The following is a 10,611-nucleotide window of genomic DNA, read 5'->3' as shown; positions in this document are numbered from 1 at the left end:
AGCATCAACCGTCCATAGCACAGAACAGGTACATCAGAGGCAGCACATGAGAGGGGCTAAGTGCAGCAACAGTCCATGGCAGAGAACAGGTACACCAGAGGCAGCACATGAGAGGGGCTAAATGCAGCAACAGTCCATGGCAGAGAACAGGTACATCAGAGGCAGCACATGAGAGGGGCTAAATGCAGCAACAGTCCATGGCAGAGAACAGGTACATCTGAGGCAGCACATGAGAGGGGCTAAATGCATAAACAGTGCATGGTAGAGAACAGAGCAGGTACGTCAGAGGCAGCACATGAGAGGGGCTAAGTGCATCAACAGTCCATAGCACAGAACAGGTACATCAGAGGCAGCACATGAGAGGGGCTAAGTGAAGCAACAGTCCATGGCAGAGAACAGGTACATCAGAGGCAGCACATGAGAGGGGCTAAGTGCATCAACAGTCCATGGCAAGGCACTGAGCAGGTACATCAGAGGCAGCACATGAGAGGGGCGGCTAAGTGCAGCAACAGTCCATGGCAGAGAACAGGTACATCAGAGGCAGCACATGAGAGGGGCGGCTAAGTGCAGCAACAGTCCATGGCAGAGAACAGGTACATCAGAGGCAGCACATGAGAGGGGCTAAGTGCAGCAACAGTCCATGGCAAGGCACTGAGCAGGTACATCAGAGGCAGCACATGAGAGGGGCTAAGTGCAGCAACAGTCCATGGCAAGGCACTGAGCAGGTAGATCAGAGGCAGCACATGTGAGGGGCACAGAGCATTAACAGTCCATAGCACAGAACAGGTACATCAGAGGCAGCACATGAGAGGGGCTAATTGCAACAACAGTCAATGGCAAGGCACTGAGCAGGTACATCAGAGGCAGCACATGAGAGGGGCTAAATGCAGCAACAGTCCATGGCAGAGAACAGGTACATCAGAGGCAGCACATGAGAGGGGCTAAATGCAGCAACAGTCCATGGCAGAGAACAGGTACATCAGAGGCAGCACATGAGAGGGGCTAAGTGCATCAACAGTGCATGGTACAGAACAGAGCAGGTACATCTGAGGCAGCACATGAGAGGGGCACAGAGCATCAACAGTCCATAGCACAGAACAGGTATATCAGAGGCAGCACATGAGAGGGGCTAAGTGCCGCAACAGGCCATGGCAGAGAACAGGTACATCAGAGGCAGCACATGAGAGGGGCTAAATGCAGCAACAGTCCATGGCAGAGAACAGTTACATCAGAGGCAGCACATGAGAGGGGCTAGGTGCATCAACAGTGCATGGTACAGAATAGAGCAGGTACATCTGAGGCAGCACATGAGAGGGGCTAAATGCATAAACAGTGCATGGTACAGAACAGAGCAGGTACATCAGAGGCAGCACATGAGAGGGGCTAAATGCATCAACTGTAAATGGCAAGGCACTGAGCAGGTACATCAGAGGCAGCACATGAGAGGGGCTAAGTGCTAAAACAGTCCATAGCACAGAACAGGTACATCAGAGGCAGCACATGAGAGGGGCTAAGTGCAGCAACAGTCCATGGCAGAGAACAGGTACATCAGAGGCAGCACATGAGAGGGGCTAAGTGCATCAACAGTCCATGGCAAGGCACTGAGCAGGTACATCAGAGGCAGCACATGAGAGGGGCTAAGTGCAGCAACAGTCCATGGCAGAGAACAGGTACATCAGAGGCAGCACATGAGAGGGGCAAAGTGCAGCAACAGTCCATGGCAAGGCACTGAGCAGGTACATCAGAGGCAGCATATGAGAGGGGCTAAGTGCAGCAACAGTCCATGGCAAGGCACTGAGCAGGTACATCAGAGGCAGCACATGAGAGGGGCACAGAGCATCAACAGTCCATAGCACAGAACAGGTACATCAAAGGCAGCACATGAGAGGGGCTAAGTGCAGCAATAGTCCATGGCAGAGAACAGGTACATCAGAGGCAGTACATGAGAGGGGCTAAGTGCATCAACAGTCCATGGCAAGGCACTGAGCAGGTACATCAGAGGCAGCACATGAGAGGGGCTAAATTCAGCAACAGTCCATGGCAGAGAACAGGTACATCAGAGACAGCACATGAGAGGGGCTACGTGCAGCAACAATCCATGGCAGAGAACAGGTACATCAGAGGCAGCACATGAGAGGGGCTAATTGCAGCAACAGTCCATGGCATAGAACAGGTACATCAGAGGCAGCACATGAGAGGGGCTAAATGCAGCAACAGTCCATGGCAGAGAACAAGTACATCAGAGGCGGCACATGAGAGGGGCTAAGTGCATCAACAGTGCATGGTACAGAACAGAGCAGGTACATCTGAGGCAGCACATGAGAGGGGCTAAATACATAAACAGTGCATGGTAAAGAACAGAGCAGGTACATCAGAAGCAGCACATGAGAGGGGCTAAGTGCAGCAAGAGTCCATGGCAGAGAACAGGTACATCAGAGGCAGCACATGAGAGGGGCTAAGTGCATCAACAGTCCATGGCAAGGCACTGAGCAGGTACATCAGAGGCAGCACACGAGAGGGGCTAAGTGCAGCAACAGTCCATGGCAGAGAACAGGTACATCAGATGCAGCACATGAGAGGGGCTAAGTGCAGCAACAGTCCATGGCAAGGCACTGAGCAGGTACATCAGAGGCAGCACATGAGCGGGGCACAGAGAATCAACAGTCCATAGCACAGAACAGGTACAACAGAGGCAGCACATGAGAGGGGCTAAGTGCAGCAACAGTCCCTGGCAGAGAACAGGTACATCAGAGGCAGCACATGAGAGGGGCTAAGTGCATCAACAGTCCATGGCAAGGCACTGAGAAGGTACATCAGAGGCAGCACAAGAGAGGGGCTAAGTGCAGCAATAGTCCATGGCAGAGAACATGTACATCAGAGGCAGCACATGAGAGGGGCTAAGTGCAGCAACAGTCCATGGCAAGGCACTGAGCAGGTACATCAGAGGCAGCACATGAGAGGGGCAGAGAGCATCAACAGTCCATAGCACAGAACAGGTACGTCAGAGGCAGCACATGAGAGGGGCAAAGTGCAGCAACAGTCCATGGCAGAGAACAGGTACATCAGATGCAGCACATGAGAGGGGCTAAGTGCATCAACAGTCCATGGCAAGGCACTGAGCAGGTACATCAGAGGCAGCACATGAGAGGGGCTAAATGCAGCAACAGTCCATGGCAGAAAACAGGTACATCAGAGGCAGCACATGAGAGGGGCTAAGTGCATCAACAGTGCATGGTGCAGAACAGAGCAGGTACATCTGAGGCAGCACATGAGAGGGGCACAGAGCATCAACCGTCCATAGCACAGAACAGGTACATCAGAGGCAGCACATGAGAGGGGCTAAGTGCAGCAACAGTCCATGGCAGAGAACAGGTACATCAGAGGCAGCACATGAGAGGGGCTAAATGAAGCAACAGTCCATGGCAGAGAACAAGTACATCAGAGGCAGCACATGAGAGGGGCTAGGTGCATCAACAGTGCATGGTACAGAATAGAGCAGGTACATCTGAGGCAGCACATGAGAGGGGCTAAATGCATAAACAGTACATGGTACAGAACAGAGCAGGTACATCAGAGGCAGCACATGAGAGGGGCTAAATGCATCAACTGTAAATGGCAAGGCACTGAGCAGGTACATCAGAGGCAGCACATGAGAGGGGCTAAGTGCTAAAACAGTCCATAGCACAGAACAGGTACATCAGAGGCAGCACATGAGAGGGGCTAAGTGCAGCAACAGTCCATGGCAGAGAACAGGTACATCAGAGGCAGCACATGAGAGGGGCTAAGTGCATCAACAGTCCATGGCAAGGCACTGAGCAGGTACATCAGAGGCAGCACATGAGAGGGGCTAAGTGCAGCAACAGTCCATGGCAGAGAACAGGTACATCAGAGGCAGCACATGAGAGGGGCAAAGTGCAGCAACAGTCCATGGCAAGGCACTGAGCAGGTACATCAGAAGCAGCATATGAGAGGGGCTAAGTGCAGCAACAGTCCATGGCAAGGCACTGAGCAGGTACATCAGAGGCAGCACATGAGAGGGGCACAGAGCATCAACAGTCCATAGCACAGAACAGGTACATCAAAGGCAGCACATGAGAGGGGCTAAGTGCAGCAATAGTCCATGGCAGAGAACAGGTACATCAGAGGCAGCACATGAGAGGGGCTAAGTGCATCAACAGTCCATGGCAAGGCACTGAGCAGGTACATCAGAGGCAGCACATGAGAGGGGCAGAGAGCATCAACAGTCCATAGCACAGAACAGGTACATCAGAGGCAGCACATGAGAGGGGCAAAGTGCAGCAACAGTCCATGGCAGAGAACAGGTACATCAGATGCAGCACATGAGAGGGGCTAAGTGCATCAACAGTCCATGGCAAGGCACTGAGCAGGTACATCAGAGGCAGCACATTAGAGGGGCTAAATGCAGCAACAGTCCATGGCAGAAAACAGGTACATCAGAGGCAGCACATGAGAGGGGCTAAGTGCATCAACAGTGCATGGTGCAGAACAGAGCAGGTACATCTGAGGCAGCACATGAGAGGGGCACAGAGCATCAACCGTCCATAGCACAGAACAGGTACATCAGAGGCAGCACATGAGAGGGGCTAAGTGCAGCAACAGTCCATGGCAGAGAACAAGTACATCAGAGGCAGCACATGAGAGGGGCTAAATGAAGCAACAGTCCATGGCAGAGAACAAGTACATCAGAGGCAGCACATGAGAGGGGCTAGGTGCATCAACAGTGCATGGTACAGAATAGAGCAGGTACATCTGAGGCAGCACATGAGAGGGGCTAAATGCATAAACAGTGCATGGTACAGAACAGAGCAGGTACATCAGAGGCAGCACATGAGAGGGGCTAAATGCATCAACTGTAAATGGCAAGGCACTGAGCAGGTACATCAGAGGCAGCACATGAGAGGGGCTAAGTGCTAAAACAGTCCATAGCACAGAACAGGTACATCAGAGGCAGCACATGAGAGGGGCTAAGTGCAGCAACAGTCCATGGCAGAGAACAGGTACATCAGAGGCAGCACATGAGAGGGGCTAAGTGCATCAACAGTCCATGGCAAGGCACTGAGCAGGTACATCAGAGGCAGCACATGAGAGGGGCTAAGTGCAGCAACAGTCCATGGCAGAGAACAGGTACATCAGAGGCAGCACATGAGAGGGGCAAAGTGCAGCAACAGTCCATGGCAAGGCACTGAGCAGGTACATCAGAGGCAGCATATGAGAGGGGCTAAGTTCAGCAACAGTCCATGGCAAGGCACTGAGCAGGTACATCAGAGGCAGCACACGAGAGGGGCTAAGTGCAGCAACAGTCCATGGCAGAGAACAGGTACATCAGATGCAGCACATGAGAGGGGCTAAGTGCAGCAAAAGTCCATGGCAAGGCACTGAGCAGGTACATCAGAGGCAGCACATGAGCGGGGCACAGAGAATCAACAGTCCATAGCACAGAACAGGTACAACAGAGGCAGCACATGAGAGGGGCTAAGTGCAGCAACAGTCCCTGGCAGAGAACAGGTACATCAGAGGCAGCACACGAGAGGGGCTAAGTGCATCAACAGTCCATGGCAAGGCACTGAGCAGGTACATCAGAGGCAGCACAAGAGAGGGGCTAAGTGCAGCAACAGTCCATGGCAGAGAACATGTACATCAGAGGCAGCACATGAGAGGGGCTAAGTGCAGCAACAGTCCATGGCAAGGCACTGAGCAGGTACATCAGAGGCAGCACATGAGAGGGGCAGAGAGCATCAACAGTCCATAGCACAGAACAGGTACATCAGAGGCAGCACATGAGAGGGGCAAAGTGCAGCAACAGTCCATGGCAGAGAACAGGTACATCAGATGCAGCACATGAGAGGGGCTAAGTGCATCAACAGTCCATGGCAAGGCACTGAGCAGGTACATCAGAGGCAGCACATGAGAGGGGCTAAATGCAGCAACAGTCCATGGCAGAAAACAGGTACATCAGAGGCAGCACATGAGAGGGGCTAAGTGCATCAACAGTGCATGGTACAGAACAGAGCAGGTACATCTGTGGCAGCACATGAGAGGGGCACTGAGCATCAACAGTCCATAGCACAGAACAGGTATATCAGAGGCAGCACATGAGAGGGGCTAAGTGCAGCAACAGTCCATGGCAGAGAACAGGTACATCAGAGGCAGCACATGAGAGGGCCTAAATGCAGCAACAGTCCATGGCAGAGAACAGTTACATCAGAGGCAGCACATGAGAGGGGCTAAATGCAGCAACAGAACAGGTACATCAGAGGCAGCCCATGAGAGGGGCTATGTGCATCAACAGTGCATGGTACAGAATAGAGCAGGTACATCTGAGGCAGCACATGAGAGGGGCTAAATGCATAAACAGTGCATGGTACAGAACAGAGCAGGTACATCAGAGGCAGCACATGAGAGGGGCTAAGTGCAGCAACAGTCCATGGCAGAGAACAGGTACATCAGAGGCAGCACGTGAGAGGGCCTAAATGCAGCAACAGTCCATGGCAGAGAACAGTTACATCAGAGGCAGCACATGAGAGGGGCTAAATGCAGCAACAGAACAGGTACATCAGAGGCAGGACATGAGAGGGGCTATGTGCATCAACGGTGCATGGTACAGAATAGAGCAGGTACATCTGAGGCAGAACATGAGAGGGGCTAAATGCATAAACAGTGCATGGTAAAGAACAGAGCAGGTACATCAGAGGCAGCACATGAGAGGGGCTAAATGCATCAACTGTCAATGGCAAGGCACTGAGCAGGTACATCAGAGGCAGCACATGAGAGGGGCTAAGTGCAGCAACAGTCCATAGCACAGAACAGGTACATCAGAGGCAGCACATGAGAGGGGCTAAGTGCAGCAACAGTCCATGGCAGAGAACAGGTACATCAGAGGCAGCACATGAGAGGTGCTAAGTGCATCAACAGTCAATGGCAAGGCACTGAGCAGGTACATCAGAGGCAGCACATGAGAGGGGCACAGAGCATCAACAGTCCATAGCACAGAACAGGTACATCAGAGGCAGCACATGAGAGGGGCTAAGTGCATCAACAGTGCATGGTACAGAACAGAGCAGGTACATCTGAGGCAGCACATGAGAGGGGCACTGAGCATCAACAGTCCATAGCACAGAACAGGTATATCAGAGGCAGCACGTGAGAGGGGCTAAGTGCAGCAACAGTCCATGGCAGAGAACAGGTACATCAGAGGCAGCACATGAGAGGGGCTAAATGCAGCAACAGAACAGGTACATCAGAGGCAGCACATGAGAGGGGCTATGTGCATCAACAGTGCATGGTACAGAATAGAGCAGGTACATCTGAGGCAGCACATGAGAGGGGCTAAATGCATAAACAGTGCATGGTACAGAACAGAGCAGGTACATCAGAGGCAGCACATGAGAGGGGCTAAATGCAGCAACAGAACAGGTACATCAGAGGCAGCACATGAGAGGGGCTATGTGCATCAACAGTGCATGGTACAGAATAGAGCAGGTACATCTGAGGCAGCACATGAGAGGGGCTAAATGCATAAACAGTGCATGGTACAGAACAGAGCAGGTACATCAGAGGTAGCACATGAGAGGGGCTAAGTGCAGCAACAGTCCATAGCACAGAACAGGTACATCAGAGGCAGCACATGAGAGGGGCTAAGTGCAGCAACAGTCCATGGCAGAGAACAGGTACATCAGAGGCAGCACATGAGAGGGGCTAATTGCATCAACAGTCCATGGCAAGGCACTGAGCAGGTACATCAGAGGCAGCACATGAGAGGGGCACAGAGCATCAACAGTCCATAGCACAGAACAGGTACATCAAAGGCAGCACATGAGAGGGGCTAAGTGCAGCAACAGTCCATGGCAGAGAACAGGTACATCAGAGGCAGCACATGAGAGGGGCTAAGTGCATCAACAGTGCGTGGTACAGAACAGAGCAGGTACATCTGAGGCAGCACATGAGAGGGGCTAAATGCATAAACAGTGCATGGTAAAGAACAGAGCAGGTACATCAGAGGCAGCACATGAGAGGGGCTAAGTGCATCAGCAGTCCATAGCACAGAACAGGTACATCAGAGGCAGCACATGAGAGGGTCTAAGTGCAGCAACAGTCCATGGCAGAGAACAGGTACATCAGAGGCAGCACATGAGAGGGGCTAAATGCAGCAACAGTCCATGGCAGAGAACAGGTACCTCAGAGGCAGCACATGAGAGGGGCTAAGTGCAGCAACAGTCCATGGCAAGGCTCTGAGTAGGTACATCAGAGGCAGCACATGAGAGGGGCTAAATGCATCAACTGTCAATGGCAAGGCACTGAGCAGGTACATCAGAGGCAGCACATGAGAGGGGCTAAGTGCTAAAACAGTCCATAGCACAGAACAGGTACATCAGAGGCAGCACATGAGAGGGGCTAAGTGCAGCAACAGTCCATGGCAGAGAACAGGTACATCAGAGGCAGCACATGAGAGGGGCTAAGTGCATCAACAGTCCATGGCAAGGCACTGACCAGGTACATCAGAGGCAGCACATCAGAGGGGCTAAGTGCAGCAACAGTCCATGGCAGAGAACAGGTACATCAGAGGCAGCACATGAGAGGGGCTAAGTGCCGCAACAGGCCATGGCAGAGAACAGGTACATCAGAGGCAGCACATGAGAGGGCCTAAATGCAGCAACAGTCCATGGCAGAGAACAGTTACATCAGAGGCAGCACATGAGAGGGGCTAAATGCAGCAACAGAACAGGTACATCAGAGGCAGCACATGAGAGGGGCTATGTGCATCAACAGTGCATGGTACAGAATAGAGCAGGTACATCTGAGGCAGCACATGAGAGGGGCTTAATGCATAAACAGTGCATGGTACAGAACAGAGCAGGTACATCAGAGGCAGCACATGAGAGTGGCTAAATGCATCAACTGTCAATGGCAAGGCACTGAGCAGGTACATCAGAGGCAGCACATGAGAGGGGCTTAGTGCAGCAACAGTCCATAGCACAGAACAGGTACATCAGAGGCAGCACATGAGAGGGGCTAAATGCAGCAACAGTCCATGGCAGAGAACAGGTACATCAGAGGCAGCACATGAGAGGGGCTAAGTGCATCAACAGTCCATGGCAAGGCACTGAGCAGGTACATCAGAGAGAGCACATGAGAGGGGCACAGAGCATCAACAGTCCATAGCACAGAACAGGTACATCAAAGGCAGCACATGAGAGGGGCTAAGTGCAGCAACAGTCCATGGCAGAGAACAGGTACATCAGAGGCAGCACATGAGAGGGGCTAAGTGCATCAACAGTGCATGGTACAGAACAGAGCAGGTACATCTGAGGCAGCACATGAGAGGGGCTAAATGCATAAACAGTGCATGGTAAAGAACAGAGCAGGTACATCAGAGGCAGCACATGAGAGGGGCTAAATGCATAAACAGTGCATGGTAAAGAACAGAGCAGGTACATCAGAGGCAGCACATGAGAGGGGCTAAGTGCATCAGCAGTCCATAGCACAGAACAGGTACATCAGAGGCAGCACATGAGAGGGGCTAAGTGCAGCAACAGTCCATGGCAGAGAACAGGTACATCAGAGGCAGCACATGAGAGGGGCTAAATGCAGCAACAGTCCATGGCAGAGAACAGGTACCTCAGAGGCAGCACATGAGAGGGGCTAAGTGCAGCAACAGTCCATGGCAGAGAACAGGTACATCAGAGGCAGCACATGATAGGGGCTAAGTGCAGCAACAGTCCATTGCAAGTCACTGAGCTGGTACATCAGAGGCAGCACATGAGAGGGGAACAGAGCATCAACAGTCCATAGCACAGAACAGGTACTTCAGAGGCAGCACATGAGAGGGGCTAAGTGCAGCAACAGTCCATGGCAAGGCTCTGAGTAGGTACATCAGAGGCAGCACATGAGAGGGGCTAAATTCAGCAACAGTCCATGGCAGAGAACAGGTACATCAGAGGCAGCACATGAGAGGGGCTAAATGCATCAACTGTCAATGGCAAGGCACTGAGCAGGTACATCTGAGGCAGCACATGAGAGGGGCTAAGTGCTAAAACAGTTCATAGCACAGAACAGGTACATCAGAGGCAGCACATGAGAGGGGCTAAGTGCAGCAACAGTCCATGGCAGAGAACAGGTACATCAGAGGCAGCACATGAGAGGGGCTAAGTGCATCAACAGTCCATGGCAAGGCACTGACCAGGTACATCAGAGGCAGCACATCAGAGGGGCTAAGTGCAGCAACAGTCCATGGCAGAGAACAGGTACATCAGAGGCAGCACATGAGAGGGGCAAAGTGCAGCAACAGTCCCTGGCAAGGCACTGAGCAGGTACATCAGAGGCAGCATATGAGAGGGGCTAAGTGCAGCAACAGTCCATGGCAAGGCACTGATCAGGTATATCAGAGGCAGCACATGAGAGGGGCACAGAGCATCAACAGTCCATAGCACAGAACAGGTACATCAAAGGCAGCACATGAGAGGGGCTAAGTGCAGCAACAGTCCATGGCAGAGAACAGGTACATCAGAGGCAGCACATGAGAGCGGCTAAGTGCATCAACAGTCCATGGCAAGGCACTGAGCAGGTACATCAGAGGCAGCACATGAGAGGGGC

Source organism: Lissotriton helveticus, chromosome 2_1 (assembly GCF_964261635.1).
Source record: "Lissotriton helveticus chromosome 2_1, aLisHel1.1, whole genome shotgun sequence".
In the NCBI taxonomy this organism is placed as follows: domain Eukaryota; kingdom Metazoa; phylum Chordata; class Amphibia; order Caudata; family Salamandridae; genus Lissotriton; species Lissotriton helveticus.
This window is presented reverse-complemented; position numbering follows the sequence as displayed.